Consider the following 15,797-nt stretch of genomic DNA (forward strand, 5'->3'; position numbering starts at 1 on the left):
GTTAACTATGCGAAGCGAAGTGATATGGAACTGTAATGCGGTCAAGAGAGCTGCTTGGAGCTACGTTCGCCGTGCGTTTCCCAGAAAATAATCGCACACCTCAGAACGTTCATCAGCCAATCAGATTCAAGCATTCAACGGACCCGTAGTATAAATTGCTTTAATGCATGGCAGTTCGCTTTGGATAAAAGTACTGTAAAAAAATAATTTCTTACTATTTTTAACAATTCTAATTTTTAAGTTATATCTTATATTATTTTACTAGTAAATAAGTGCTGGTAAAATTACTCTTTTGTTGTTAAAAAACTACTATTACTAGAATTTACAAAATTTTACTACAAGCAATGAAAAATTAGCGCTGAAAAGGCATGGACACAGTTGTTTCTGCGACTAACCTTATTGCTATGCATATGGAGTCTCCCTTTCAGATGCAAAATTTATGGGAGGAGAGTATTTAAATAAATCACGCAACATGTTTTACTAAGATTTGCGCCATTTATTTAATGTCTAAAAAAAGCATGTCTTAAAGGACCAATGTGTAGATCTCCCTTTCAAAATCCAATGAGAAGCTACGGTAGCTGCCATAGGACAAACATGTCTTCGTCTGAGACAACATAGTGACAACATAATGCACTTTATAGAACAGTTTGTCTTTTTAGGGTTACTGTAGAAACATGGCGGTGCAAAATGGCGACATTCACGTAGGGGACCCGTGGTGTATTTAGATTAGGGTTGTGCTGATAGAAGATAGTATCGTGTATTGACGATCGTCAGACATATTGCTAATAGCGTGCTTTCATGACAATAGTTGGTGATAGTTGTTATATTAATGTGAAACTATGATGATAATATTAATGTGTATTGCGTGCTTTTCCTCACATGAGAGGGTTTGTGGGCTTCATTTTGCGCAAGAGAGTTTGTAATGCACGCGGATTCCTTTTCGCACGTACATGGACTCAATGCACGAGTCTTGGACTTTTGCTTGGACCTAAATGTTCGCGGCATGGACTCCTTTTAGCACCTGAACTTGTAATACGCGCGGCTCTGACATTTCTTTGCACTAGAGAGGTTGTTGGGCACGCAGAGGGTTAAAACCAGCGTGTCTTTTCGGAAATTTTAGAGCACCTGGACTTAATGATGCGGATGGATTAATGGGATCAGTTTTAAGAAGGTTGCGGTCATAACAGTGTTACCCTTGCTTCTTTTTTGTCCACCAGTCAAGTAAAATAAGAAAAAATGTACAAATAAATAAATGAGTAAACTAAATGTGCCATTGTCAGTAAATCACCCACAGAAATCTGTGCTTGATTGATATTGCACTCTCACGCTTATTTGCCCTGTTAAGTGAATTTGGCCCAAATGTTTCTATATATTTTGCAGGAAAGAAACTCTTGCTGTTGTTTGTAAAGGTATTGGAGTGTAAAACAACAATTCATGCTCCTCCAACTATAGAGATGCATCCGACAAAACCGGATTCACGTTAAGAGCATGGGGTTACTTTTATAAGGCATCCCAGATGCCTTCAAATGCAAATGCAATGCAATGTTGTAAACCAGTCATCAAGACACAACTTAGCCCATCAGATTAAAGGCAGACATCCACCAGCTGACCATCTATAGAGCTGTTAAGCCCTAATGACTTTACAGTACAGTATATGTTGCAGTCTGCTTGAGTCGATGGACCCTGGCAAAACTTGCCGCCCATTTTGTGGCCTTCAAAATAATCAAGGTCCTGTTACAGCAGTAATCCATTCCAGGGAGGGGAGCGAGATGTTGATGGATAAGAGAGAAATAATAGCAGTTTTAAGGGCGAGCCAGAAATTAGGAATTGGACTGTTTTGGCAGTGCTTCGCGCCTTGATAACATCAGTGCCGACACAGCATTCTGGGAAGCATGGTGTTCCTAAATGAACTTGTGTGTTTACCCACCAAACAACGTATGCCAGGGCGATGAGTGCTCTAAAGTAACTGTTTGTCTCTTTAAAGTGATGGTTTATGATATTTATATCTTATCAAATTTTGAGTCCATCTTTTCATTACAATGGAGAAACATGGTGACCAATCTGAATAGCTCCACAATATCCAAAAGTCTTCAGTCACTCTTGACTGTGCTTTCTGAATAAAAGTAAAAGGCTAAAAAAATTAGTCAATATTCTTATGGGTGATTCTCGCGAAATTAGACTTATGAAACATTTTGATAAAAAAGTAAATGCAAAGAAAGAGTATCAAAATAAGAAGCATACAGTTACAAACATCTCTTCATGTAATATTTTGCACATGATTTCAAATGATATCATACAAACCAATTTTTTTCCACATTTAAGGGTAAAACTTTCATTACCGTAACGTGTCCATGACTGGATTTGGGTTCTTTGACATGAAAATAGTTATAATAAAAAAATCTAAAAAATAAAAAGCTTCAGTGCATGTTATACTATAAAAAATTACAGCAAAGAAACATGTTTGGTGATCATTGTTAAATGTAGAGACAACAATAAGGATTATAAATGTGTCCAAGACCAATTTTCTCATCCTCCGCAACAATTTTAAATAATTGTTTAAGCCCTCAATGAACTTACATTTTAAAAAAAATTGTTGGAAGGGACATAATTGACTGTGACACTCAAGATGGGTACCAGGTAAAAGTTAAAAGTTAAAATTTTGTTTGTCATAGTACCTAGTCAACTTATTAGTACCAAAACATGAGTTTGTAAATGCATATATTTAATGTAATATCATGTTGCGGTAATGATAATTTTTTATAATGATAATCTAAAAAATTTAAAGAATTTTACAGGAAATATTTTTTAAATCCTCTAAAAATAATGGTTATAGTAAGTTCAGACCTTAATCTTACATGTGCAAAAAAGGCTTCAAGGGCTTTTTAAAAATTCTGATGCTGGACACCTTCTAAGTCTGGATTTAGTGCGAATCACCCTAATATATTCAGTAAACCTTCTTTAACCTTGTAAAAAAACTTAAAGCTTGATATACGCATGCCAACCTTCATTCAATTCTTCTTCCATCCATGCACTTAGAGGCCTATGCTGAAAAATCAGTGTGACATTTAACTGATTCTGCCAAAAAAGCAGTATTTTTGAATGGCCGGGACTAAGTGATTTCAAAGTGAAAGTATAGTGCGTGCCTTCAATATCATTATCTCATTCTTGGTGAAGGTGCCGTTTAGTGGCTTATGCCTCTGAGCTCTTCATATAGCCTACTTGCACTATATCTACCTAGTTGTTAGCTTTGTGGTGCTTTTATGTTTTTCACAGCATGTTTGCACATTTGATGATCGATGATTTTAGCTAAAAGCATCACCCTTAGATTCCAATTTTTCCTTCTGACTCCCATTTACTTTTCTCTTCAGTTTGTACCCTCCATCTCTTGACCCCGCTCGTGTCTTTTCTAGCGGTGGGAGACTGATGAGTCCACCTGGACTCCCTGTTGTGTGTGATGTCCCTGTGCGAGAGAAACACGGGTCCATGCTGCTTTTCTAAGTGTGTGTTTGGATTCAGAAGCACAATCCGCTCTACTGTGCCCACAGATGGTCGCACTACAGGAACTACTAACATTCTGTTCTATCTCCATTGGTGAGAAAAAGGTTTTGAGAGAGAGCAACAACAGATAAAATAAAAGTGATAGATAGTGTTTTATTTTAAATGGAAAAAAATAATAACGATAATAATTATTTAAAACAATAAACATAAAAGCAAGCAGTTCTTTTGTTCTCTTATTATCAAATAGTACAATAATCATCACAAACAGTGAGAAAATGTTATATGTTTTATGGTACAATCCATAACTATTATCTAAAAAATCAAATAGCCACTTTGTGTGACGACTTCTTCTGTAGTCAACTTTGTGTTCACATGTGGTCAAGATCGCTCTAATCTGAATTTTCTTATTTTTTGGCTTGGCATGGTTTAAATCTCAGTTTAATCATAGTGCAGGGGTTTTCAAACTGGGGTCTGGGGACCCCCAAGGGGCCTCCAGAAGGTTCTATCGGGTGTCTCCAGAACTTTTACAGAGATTAAACTAAGTTTTTAAAATGTATTTATTTCTCAGTTGTTGCTACATACATTTCAGAATAATTTATACTTTCTTTGTACCTTTCCAGTGTTTTTCTTATTACAGTCCCTTTATCTCACTTATTGGGGTTATAAGGGTCGATTTCTTGTAAAGCTGCTATAAGAAACAAGATTTATTGTCAAAGTTGCTGCAGTACAAATACATTTGAACATGTGTTTCTTCATCAATCCTAAAACAAAAATTGCTATATATTTAGGTAGGCTCATCATATTTGGTTATTCTTGGTTTTTATAAAGTTTAAAAACCCTAATATAGTGGACTCAAATGTCTCAGGAAGTTGTGAAGGACTCAAAAAGTAAGCGGTTTTGAACACAGCACCTGTTCCTCCTCTGCCAACCTCATTTCTTTTCGGAGACACACAGCAATAACCTGGTTTGCTTGCAGTTTATTATAAGTAGGTCAAGTTTGAGGTCAAGTAATGTTGCATTTTGCTTTCAAAGCATGCAATGCTGTTCACTGGAATAAAAGCAGGACAGCTTTTGTTGCTTGTGAAAAGGCTGAATTTTATTTTGAATGAAATTAAATTTAATGCGATTCTTCTTTTTTGCGCTAGAGGGAAAAACATGTTCCGCGTGTGGCCTTGTGTGTGTCATTCTTCACGATTTTTTGGGGGGGGTTTAATCTGGCTGTACTTCAAAACAGCGAGTCGCCTTTTTAGGGTTTTTTTGTAACATGATTGATGTCTGAATAAATGGTTTGTGAAAATATAATGAACTGCCAAAAATCAGTGCCAATGTGGGATGTATGATTGTAAATGTTTTATATTTATCTTTGTTCACCACTGAATCAGCAGTGTTGGGTAAAGTTACTTTTAAAAGTAATGCATTACAATATTTAGTTACTCCCTAAAAAGTAACTAATTACTTTTCATGGAAAGTAATACTTGCATTACTTTTTAAGTTACTTAAGCGTTACTTTTTCTTACTTGGCTGAGGTTTGATCTCTTTCAGGTAGTGATGCACCGATGTATCGGCCGCCGATATTTATCGGCTGATTTTTTATTAATTTGAAACCATTGGCATATCGGCAATAGCATGAGAAAGGCAGATACCGATTGTTTATTAATTAACTGCATAAAGAAATCCATTATATGCAAAAAATGAGTTAATGTTGTTAATAAAATAAATGCTGAATAGCAAAAACCACATTTGAAGGTTGTCATGCTGTCTTATTATATTTGTTTTAGCTTAATTTGTGCCTCTCTTTTATGTTGGTCAGTTGAATGTTAATTAAATCCAATCCATGTTCAGTAAAAATTATTTGATGCAAAAATAAACTAGCTAATAGACCAACTGTATAGTATTGTATACAAGTGTTTCATATCGGTATCGGCCAGAAGTTGTCTGTTTAAATCTGTATCGGTCCAAAAAAATCCTATCGGTGCATCCCTACTTTCAGGCCTTGCAGGTGTTTTTTTATGACTGAGAAGTTCTTCATTCAGAAATTGCATATTTCTATCGGACACATTTTAAGCTCTGGCCTGCCATCTCCGTTTCTGACTTAAACTGTTCCTGCTCAGGCGCGTACGCATAGAGTGCGTTATTCTACGTGACTACATTTAGTTTAATTTAGTACATTATTTTTTTATCCTAATTAATTCAACTAAGTAAATTTTTAAAAAGTAACTCAAATATTAAAGGCGGAGTGCACAGCGTTTGAAAGCCAATGTTGATTTTTGAAATCACCTAAACAAACACGCCCCTACCCCAATAGAATCTGGACCTTCTTTTGATAGACCCGCCCCACACATTTGCGCAACCCCAGCAAGGATGTCGGTTAGTAGACATGCCCCTTACTGCTTATTGGTTACAAGTGTGTTTTGTTAGTCAGCCCGACTCCCTTTTCCAAAGCGTTTTTCAAACATTGTGCACTCCGCCTTTAATGTGTACATTTATAAAGTAATGCGTTGCTTTACTTGTTACTTTAGAAAAGTAATATTATTACATAATGCACGTTACTTGTAATGCGTAACCCACAACACTGTGAATCAGTATTATTCTATGCTACATATTTTTATTTATATACGACATAATTCAGTCCGATTAATTTCTAGTATACGGTGGCCTTTAGCTAAATGATAGCATCAGACTCAAGCATTAGCATTAGCTAACGTCACCTAACACGTGTCATAACTACACATCGACATGATAAAATGTATCTTTTTTATGATAATATAATTTGTTGTACTAACCATTTGCAATGAGCTACTGTGGATTATATTTTAGAAACTATATTTCTGCGATTTCACAGCTGACAGCTCTACCTACACAGACATCTTATGCGAAGTTCTGCATATTAAAGCAACACTAAAGAGTTTATCCACCCGAAACTTTCACATTCGCTTTGCAGCCCTCAATCGGCCAAAACCGCACTAAAGAAGTTTCCAACCGTCGGGTCTCGGTCCTGTAATTCGAGTGAAAGCTACAAAAACTTGCTTTACGGCAGACCTACAATCCAATCAGAGCCAGCTTTGCTGCAGTAGGCTAAATTATTTAACAGTGGTAATGCGCAATTCCGCTTCCAACCTGAAGGGGCAGCAAAGAGCAAAAACTCTTTAGTGTTGCTTTAATAAATGTTAATTATCAAACATGGACGAGGAGAGACTGATTTGATGTTAAAAAACAGAGATATATAAAAAATCCCTCAAGTTGATGAAGCACAGCCTTAAAAAGTGAAGGGATGCTTTTTTATTTGTGTGTTCTCTTCAGCTGCAGTGTAACAGAGAAAACTGTTCTGATTGGTTGTATTTTGTGATTGATTGCATCACGCCATGCCCCTTTTTTACTTTAGGCATGTACAGACAAATTTCCTATTGCTTGAATCATATTGCTTGCATCTAGTTAGGAATAGGTGTAAGGTTTATTTGCACTTATTCGTGACTGGCTCCTATTTTTTATAAAGACTTTGAACCAGTTACATTTCATATTCTGGCTCTGTGAAATCTAATAAACACAGTTATTTGTGTGGCTATATCTGTGCATACTTGAAAGACTTGATTTTTTTAGTACCCACGTATGACTTGCGTAGTCTTGCTTTTGTTGCATGAACACGATGAATGAGTCAGCAAACCAAAGTGCTGGCTAGTCATTAAGTATAAACGCATATTGTCGTAAGAGCTGCCCTCAAAATCATACCAGAGTCACTTTCAACTAAGTGCATTCAGAAATACACAATCTTACACGCTTCCCTCATACAAGCACTCTTTGATGCTTAGGTATTTGTGTCATGGGCTTTTATTAAAAATTGTGTTCTTTTTGTTGCAGAGAGCTTAACCTTGACTTTACTTTTTCATCATCCTGCTTATTACCATATGCAAATGAATGTGATGAATGCATCCATTTTTTCATGGTAGCCTACTGTTAGCTAACAGCTTTTGATTGGACTGTATCTGATGACACAATATTAGCAGTAACGCCAAAAAAATACTGATACAACTTTTAGTGTCCTTGTTTGTTTGACAGTGGTGAATCAGAGATTTTAAAATTGATAAGTTAACGTGTCCTTTAACCATTCGTTTTGGATTTTTTTCTAACAACATAACTTGTAAATTATTTGTTATTTGGATCAATGACGTGATGTTAATTTTTTTTGAATTTTTTTTTTTTCAAAAATTTCTGGTTTTATTTCATTTTGAAATAATAGTTGCGGGATAATTGCGAAAATGTCAATGTGGTGTAACCGGTCTTTGTCAATTGGTGTAACTAGTATTATTTTATTCATAAAAAATGTGGAATAAAATATAATCATCTACTTTAGTGTAATGAGATTTTTTGACATACATTTTTACATCATTTGACAAAGATTATTTAGAAAACAGAGCTGTTTTCAGCAGCATAATAATGTCAGGACAAATATTACAAAAATGCATTCAAATTTACATTTAGAAATAACTAATCAAATTATATTTAAATATGTTTTTATGATTACGCTTACATGCCATCAAGGTGGATAAATATTTAATATTTCTCATTCTTTGGCACAATTGGCGGTTACACAATTTGACATTTTCAGGTCCATTTAGTCTTAACTTTCAAAAAATGGTGCAAATGTAATTTTTTATTGCATAAAATTAACATAAATACAATGTGTGTATTGAAATAAACCTGATGCATGCTTTTAAAAACAAGTTTTTTTTTATATTTAATTTTTATTTGCCAAATCTTTTTTGTCACTAACCAATTTACATTATATTATATTATTTAGTTTTAGATGTTTAGAATTTACCATGCAGCTGCTTTACAGAAAGTAGTAAAACATAATAAAACATCAATGTAAAGTCTATTAATCGGCAATAATAACCGCAATTACAATATCGAGGTGAATAATCAACAATTATGATTTTTGGCATAATCATGCAGCCCTAGTCCCAGGTGAATTTTATCAGACATAATATAAATACTTAATACATGGCTCGTTGGAATGCTTGATTCTGATTGGCCAGTCGTGACATTTGCAGGTTTGTTATTCCCAGATAACACCCGCTCAAAACGAACAACACACGGTAACCAGGATGCTTTATTAAATGTAACATTGTCTTATCTTAAAACGCAAGTAAATAGTTTTTTTAATTTTTAATTTTAATAATTAATAAATTATTTTAAATCAATATGTAATGTTTCTTACCGTTCCGTAAATTAAGCCACTTCAGTGTGATTCAAGATCCTCCACAACACTTCGGGGCTTATTTCAACCAGTAACCTATACATTATCCCTTACATATTCCGCTTAAGAAATGAAAGTTGGGATTGACATTTTTATTTGCGGCTCAAGTGTCAGATAACTGTTTGTAGCCAGTTTATAAAAGCTTTCTGTTTGTATTTCTCAGCAATCATCTCTGTATTTGTTTGGCTGTGCTGAAAACTAATTTCATTTATTAATCGATTGTAACAACTTTGCAGAGTTGCTGTATAACCCCTCTATAGTTTTTCTCTAGATCTTCAGTATATAGTACATAGTGGTAGCTGTCAAAATATGGTTGGCAAGTGCGGTCAGCTTCAGTAAGTTAATTTCATAGCCGTTCATCTCTCGTTCTACTTTCCAAAAAGCCAGCACGTTTGGGAGCTGCTCTATATTTTATTATTGGTCTCTGTGTTTTACTATTCCAAACCCTCCAGTGAAACAATTGCAGGCCAACCACCGACCTCATGTCCACCACTTCTTGTCCTCACAGTATATACTTTTAGTTTCAATGTTGTATGCTATGATGCATGTATTTTTTTCTGTGCTGTGAATGCATTTCAACACACATGAACAAAATACAGTATATGTGTATGTGCCAAACACCTGATTGTGTACCCCAGGGTTCCCCAAATCTTACCCTGGAGGGCCGGCGCACTACAGAGTCTAGGTCCAACCCTAATCAAACTTACCCACCTGTGATTTTCTAGTGATCATGAAGACCTTAATTAGCTTGCACAGGTGTGTTTGATCAGGGTTGGAGCCAAACTCTGCAGTGCCCTCCAGGGCAAGATTTTAGGAACCCTGGTGTACACTGTCAGATAAAATGACCCCTAGCTTTCACTGGGGCAGTAGTCTTTAAAAAGGTCCTAAATCCATTACACTTTCTCAAAGCCTAAGCTATCCCAGATAGCAGATGAGTCTGGGCCGGATCTGCTGACTTTGGTGCGAAACCGGCCCGGAGTCGTCTGCTGTCTGGGTATGGAAGCAAAGTCAGCTTGAATTGCTGGCACTTCAACAGATGGCACTAACACGTTGACAGAATTGCCCCAATCTGACGGTGGCTCAGAAAACTAATTATGTGCGTGTCAGAGAGGAGCCGAGCAGCAATGCGGTGGCATTTAAACATCACAGGCGCATACAATAGCACGGCTTATCCTGTGTGCTTGAGCGTGGAGATGATTTTGCAATTAAAATGTTACTCATTAAAAAGAGGAAATGTTAAATTGTTGTTAAATTTTTTCAATTTGCCAAACCTGTTACTCATCTGTCAGGTTTTTTTTAATGGTTCGGCAACGTCCCCGGATCAGATCCAGTTAAAATCAAGAAAATTGATAAATAAAAGAGATTTTAAAAAGCAACAACGGACACAGAGGCAATAGCAAGGTTACAGCGATTACTTGAAATGCATTTCTAATGCGTTTATGCTGTGGATTTTAATGTGCGAATGCCAAATTTAGCTTCTTGTATGGCCGTGCGGTGATTACAGAATGCAATTAGGGTGGATGGAGGCAGGTGATGCAGAGTAATTATACCTTAACTGAATTAGTGTGGCGGCAGAATGCTGGGAAAATAAAAGGCAGTAGCTTTCATTCACATCAGCTATGTCATTCTTTTTAGTCACTCCCCACTTAACACATCTATTATTGATCATAAGCTGATCGATAATAGCTAAAGTATATCTGTAAAAAACGAAGAGCTTGCATGCAAAACCTTGGCAAGTGCGTCTGACATGTTTTCTTGTATTGAGCTTTTTTTATCAGGCTCTTCTGTTTAGGTTCAATAATTTCAGTTTAATGACAATGAAAAGGTCTCCAGACACTTTTCACCGTCCTTTCTGAATAATAAAGCCTTGGGTATTGTCTGTTTTACGCATAAGCGAGTGCAAGCACACAGTCGAGCAAAGAGGCTTGCAAAGCATAGTTCATTTGTCTCATACACGTGTGGCGATGTTCGACACGTGCATTCTGACAAATTACAAAAGTCTCATGACCTGTATACTACATACTCTCACGAATGATGAAATAGTTGAATCATGCACACTGTACCCTCACGTATCTGTAAAAAATTGACTATATTTCGGCCTCAGAGGTAAAGGGTTAAACATTTTGGACCGTATGCTATTAGGGATGGGCCCGGATATTCGAATATTCGATCGGCAATAATAATTCGAATTTAAAAAATGCTATTCGAATGTTTGTTTGTTTTTAATGTGCCTTACGACTTATTTAATGCTTTTTCACTTCATCTATACTGTCTTTTACAGACTTAAATGTAAAATATACATGAACATTAATTCGTATGTATTTCTGATTGTTTGCCAATGCAGATTGCAGACGAATTTAAGTTTTTCCTTTTATCTCCGGGTTTCTGCGGCGTGCCGTATTTGGCCACTGGCTCAGTGAGGGCTCACGTGTTATTAAACGTGCTTCTCCGCCGCCCGCAACACATCATGAGAGATTTGTAAGCTTTCTGTTATAAAGTCCACTTTATTTTGTTAATAACGAGACAGACACGGAGAACGAAATGAAACGGAGAACATTTATTATATGCGGTGCTCTTTCGAAAATGAACCGGATAACTGCACATGGCAGTTTAAAAGCAAAGCTCCGTCTTTGTGAAATGTTGTTAAATTAAGCTGACGTTAGTAACTTTGCACAGTCAACAATAATGTATCGAGCCAGCTTACGTTTTTTGTAAAATAATGTTAAATACAGATATTCAATCTTGTTCAATCTGTCTGTTGTTTTTATCGGATAACCATCATCAGGAGAAAGAGTTTTCTCCACAGCACCGGCATTATTGTATGTAGTCAGAAGAACGGGGTTTCACCGAAGCAGGTAGGTTTTCTTTATTCACAAATACATGTCAAACTAAACTGAGAAGATATTTATATGGCGACTGAGCAGTCGGTTATGTAGATGTGTTTTTTCGTTTTCTCCGGGCTCTTATTTGGTGTTTTGAGTCTGTTTAAATGATGATAGCCTTTGTCAGGTCCTCAAACTTTAAACTTCGCAAGTCCTCAAACTTCGCTTAGATTTGGGGTCAGTGTATAATATTGGGTATAATATAATGTATGTAAGATCAAACAGGAATGAATTCATACTAACGACCGATGGGGTTTTAACGCCTTTTTTTCTGTAGGATATTTTTTAAGAATTAAAAAAAAATATATATATATATATATATATATATTTTTTTTTTACAATGTTTTCAACTAAAAAATACATACATATATATCCATACAGAATATAAGTTTAACTTGTTGTGGATATTTCCTAATCATAAGCCTTCTGTGAAATTATGACAAAATGAAAAATACAAAACACGCATGTCTTAAATAAACGAATATTCGAATATTTGTTCTTTATGAGCTTAAATATTCGAATAGTAAATTACTGAAAAATGCCCATCCCTATATCCTATTAGGTAAAGCTCTTTTAACCCAGTTAAATACTCCTTGACCTACGTGTGCCGACGTTTATTTTATTATTTTTCAGTGCACTTAGAGGACTTTGCTGAAAAATCGGCATGACATTTAACAGATTCTGCCAAAAAAGCGGTATTTTTGAATGGCCCGAGGTTGGGATTAAGCAGTTTTGAAGCGAAAGTATTTAATGAACATATACTTGCCGAGAGCATGTGGTTAATGTCATCTCATTTTTGATGGAGGTGGCGTTTACTGTAGTGGCTTTTGCATCTGAGCTCTTCATATAGACGGTTTCAGCAGTAACAACATTAACAAACAGCTTTCGTGGAACACAAGTAACTTCCAGTAAACTCCGCTAGGATAAATAACAACAGATTCCTTATAGAATAGTTTATTTCTGATTACAAGCAAAATAAACAACATATAGAATACCTAAGTTTAAATCATAGCTAAAGCATATCAAAAACTACACTGAGTTAACGATACTGTGTAAAATGTGTACTATAATGTATACAATCATAACTACAGATCGGCTGCCAAACATCCCATCAAATAGCAGTAATCCATGATCGCTGTCTTACACCGTCTTTAGGAAACCAAAAAACTGGTTAATTTTAACGAGGTATTTGCTCCAGAGTTTAGTTTAGCAACTAGTCAGACCATTAAACAAACAGAGATTGGAAGTTAAGTTCCGCTCAGATGCGTAATCACGTCACTGCACATGTGTCCGATGAAATCGTCTATACTCTAAACAGTAGTACACTGGGAAAACTTAGCTGTAATTATGCAGCTGGTTGCCAGTAACTTACTGTAGAAGATAAAGACTGAAAATCTTTCATGTTCATTTAACTTTGAACAAACCGTTGCCAGCAATAAAACATAAATGTAAAATCTACAGTAAGTTACTGGCAACCAGCTGTCAGTAATACTGTAATTTCTACAGAATTTTTTTACAGTGTATGTACGAAAGAGGGGGGAAACAATAAATTCAAGTAATAACTTCTATAAAGTACTAGTTTTACTGCAGCCTGATCTCACAAAGTTCCGTGGTATAGTCACGGAATATTTTGCTAATTTTTCCGTGTCATTATACTTGCCATTGTCACGGATCTCCACATTTTTCCGTGTCCATACCACGGACTTTCTTTAGTTTTTTTAGTTTTAGTTTCACATGTTGGTTACTCAATTGTTTTTCCTATTTTTAAAACCATTGTCGTGTGGGTTTGGGTTAGATTTGGGGTTTGGGTTAGGATGTCACTTTAACTATTGGTTTATACAATTTTTTCTGGATTTTTAAACAATTGTCACCTGACGTTAGGGTAAAGGGGGTCGCACACTGGCCGCGCAGCTCAGCGCCGTTCTAAAAAAAAATCTAACACATTGTTTTCTATGAGTATACGCACACCGGCACTGCCAGGTGGCGCCTGTCTGCGCCGCCCAGCTTTGACTCAGGAAGTTGCTCAAATCCCTGTCGCGCCACTCACATAGTTTAACATTAAATAAGATCATATTTGTTCCAAATCATTATCGATAAACATTGGCTGCTAACGTATATTTTGCATTTTGAAGTAGACGCTATCTGACGCAGTTCGCGCTATTTAATGTGTACTTCCGGTTTACGATACCTCCGAGTTGTCCTAGACGCGAATCGGCGCGACGCTGAGCTGCACGGCTGGTGTGCGATCCCCTTTAGAGTTGGGTTTGGGTTAGGATGTCATTTTATGTTACAGAAAGTTGTTCTAACCCCAAACCCATGCGACATTGGTAAGAAAATAGAAAAAGCAATTGAGTAACCAATATGTGAAACTGACACGGAAAAAGACACGGAAAAGAAAGTTTGTGGTACGGACACGGAAAAATGCGGAGATCCGTGACAATGACACGGATACACATAGTGTATTTTGCCTTAATTCGTTAGTGGTGCTATAATAACATAAAACAAAAACATGAGCATTTTATAATATTTGTGTTTTTTTTTCATAGCCATAGGCTTTGTGTAGTTTGTGTGTGTGTGTGTGTGTGTGTTGTGCACTTGTTATATGAGCCAAGCTGTTGGCTTTAAAGGGAGAATGTAAACAGGTTGTGGCTATTGTTCAGTGCTCTGTCATCAGGATCTGGTTTGAAGCTTTCACATATAAACCGGCCGTGTGATAAACTGGACAAAATCATGTTTGGTTTTGTTCCACAGTCTGTGTATGCACAGAGCAGAGCCCAAGGCCAGAGGAAACAACAAACATCTCTCTCTCTCTCTCTCTCTCTCTCTCTCTCTCTCTCTCTCTCTCTCTCTCTCTCTCTCATCAGCCCATCTGTCTACCTTTGTTAGTATGTGTAAGTGTGTGTGCCATGTGGGTGGAGGTGACTGCCAGACAGTGGGGCGGCAGGTGTGCAAGCAGAGCTCTCACATACACACCAGACAGAAACAACTCATTGTCTAGAAGTGTTTTCTGTTTCCTACCCCTTGCATATGTAAGTGATGCTGGGTTAGACCACCGAAAACAAAAAAATCCTTTGTCAGAGCATTCTTTAAAAATTTCCATTGGACCATTTGAGAAATGTGACCTCCCTTTAGTTATGTGATGTCATTCTTAAAAATAGACGTGTTTATGGGTTTTTCAGCTTTTTGTATAACTAAGGTGACTTTTAGCCTTGGACTTTTAATTTGTCTACTAAAAATGTTCAATAGTGACATTTTGTGGAGTAGTGTGTATTTGTGCACTAATATATTACTATGTGAGGGTGTTTATGTGTATTTAAACTCCCAGTGTCGTGACCGCAGATATCAAAATTCCTTCCAAGATAGCAACCTGCACCCAAGGACATTTTAGCTTCATGCTGTCTAAACAGAAAACCACTGTCAAAATTTTTAAGTTTATAATTGGTTTTAGCATGGCTCTCAACCACATTGGTCTCTGGTGTCACAGGACACTGGGGGATTCAGCCATGCTAACCTAGGCCTAAGTTTTGCTTAGTATTGTTTCTAAAAAAATCTTTTATTTTTTTACTTTCCATCATTCTATTTCGGGTGCATAGGTGAAAAATGTTTTGCTGCTGTTAATTGGCCTTTACAGATTTAAATGCAATATAAGGGCAGTACTACAGCTGATGTCATTTCAGAGGATGTGGCAACCCAAAATGCCTAAACCTCCAGGCTTCTCACTCTTCCTTTGAACAGAGCTATGAAGTAGAAAGCAGGGCAGTGTTGGCTAATGAGGTGTGCTTGCATAGCCAACATCTGCTCGGCCAATGCATGACAATAATTTAATGATGCAGTTAAAGGGACACTCCACTTTTTTTGAAAATATGCTCATTTTCCAGCTCCCCTAGAGTTAAATATTAGATTTTTACCGTTTTGGAATCCATTCAGCTGATCTCCAGGTCTGGCAATACCACTTTTAGCATAGCTTAGCATACTCCATTGAATCTGATTAGACCATTAGCATCGCGCTCAAAAATATCCAAAGAGTTTAAATATTTTTCCTATTTAAAACTTGACTCTTCTGTAGTTACATTGTGCACTAAGACAGACGCAAAATTAAAAGTTGTGATGATATTACGTAGGGGTGTCCTCGACTAAGGATTTACATATTCGAATCAGAATTG

General features: G+C 36.5%; 1 long non-coding RNA gene across 2 annotated transcripts in view; it reads left to right on the top strand.

Annotated features, from left to right (window-relative positions):
- LOC129431656 (uncharacterized) overlaps window positions 1-15,797 on the top strand; it is a 145,750-nt gene that overhangs the window by 37,693 nt on the left and 92,260 nt on the right. The window contains exon 5 of one of the 2 annotated variants that reach the window (XR_012369912.1): window positions 3,369-3,383. The exons of the other annotated variant lie outside the window; for it this stretch is intronic. This is a non-coding gene — a long non-coding RNA (uncharacterized lncRNA). Of the gene's footprint in view, window positions 1-3,368; window positions 3,384-15,797 lie in introns of those variants that run through there. 2 annotated transcript variants of the gene reach the window in all.

Source organism: Misgurnus anguillicaudatus, chromosome 1, assembly GCF_027580225.2.
Source record: "Misgurnus anguillicaudatus chromosome 1, ASM2758022v2, whole genome shotgun sequence".
NCBI lineage: Eukaryota > Metazoa > Chordata > Actinopteri > Cypriniformes > Cobitidae > Misgurnus > Misgurnus anguillicaudatus.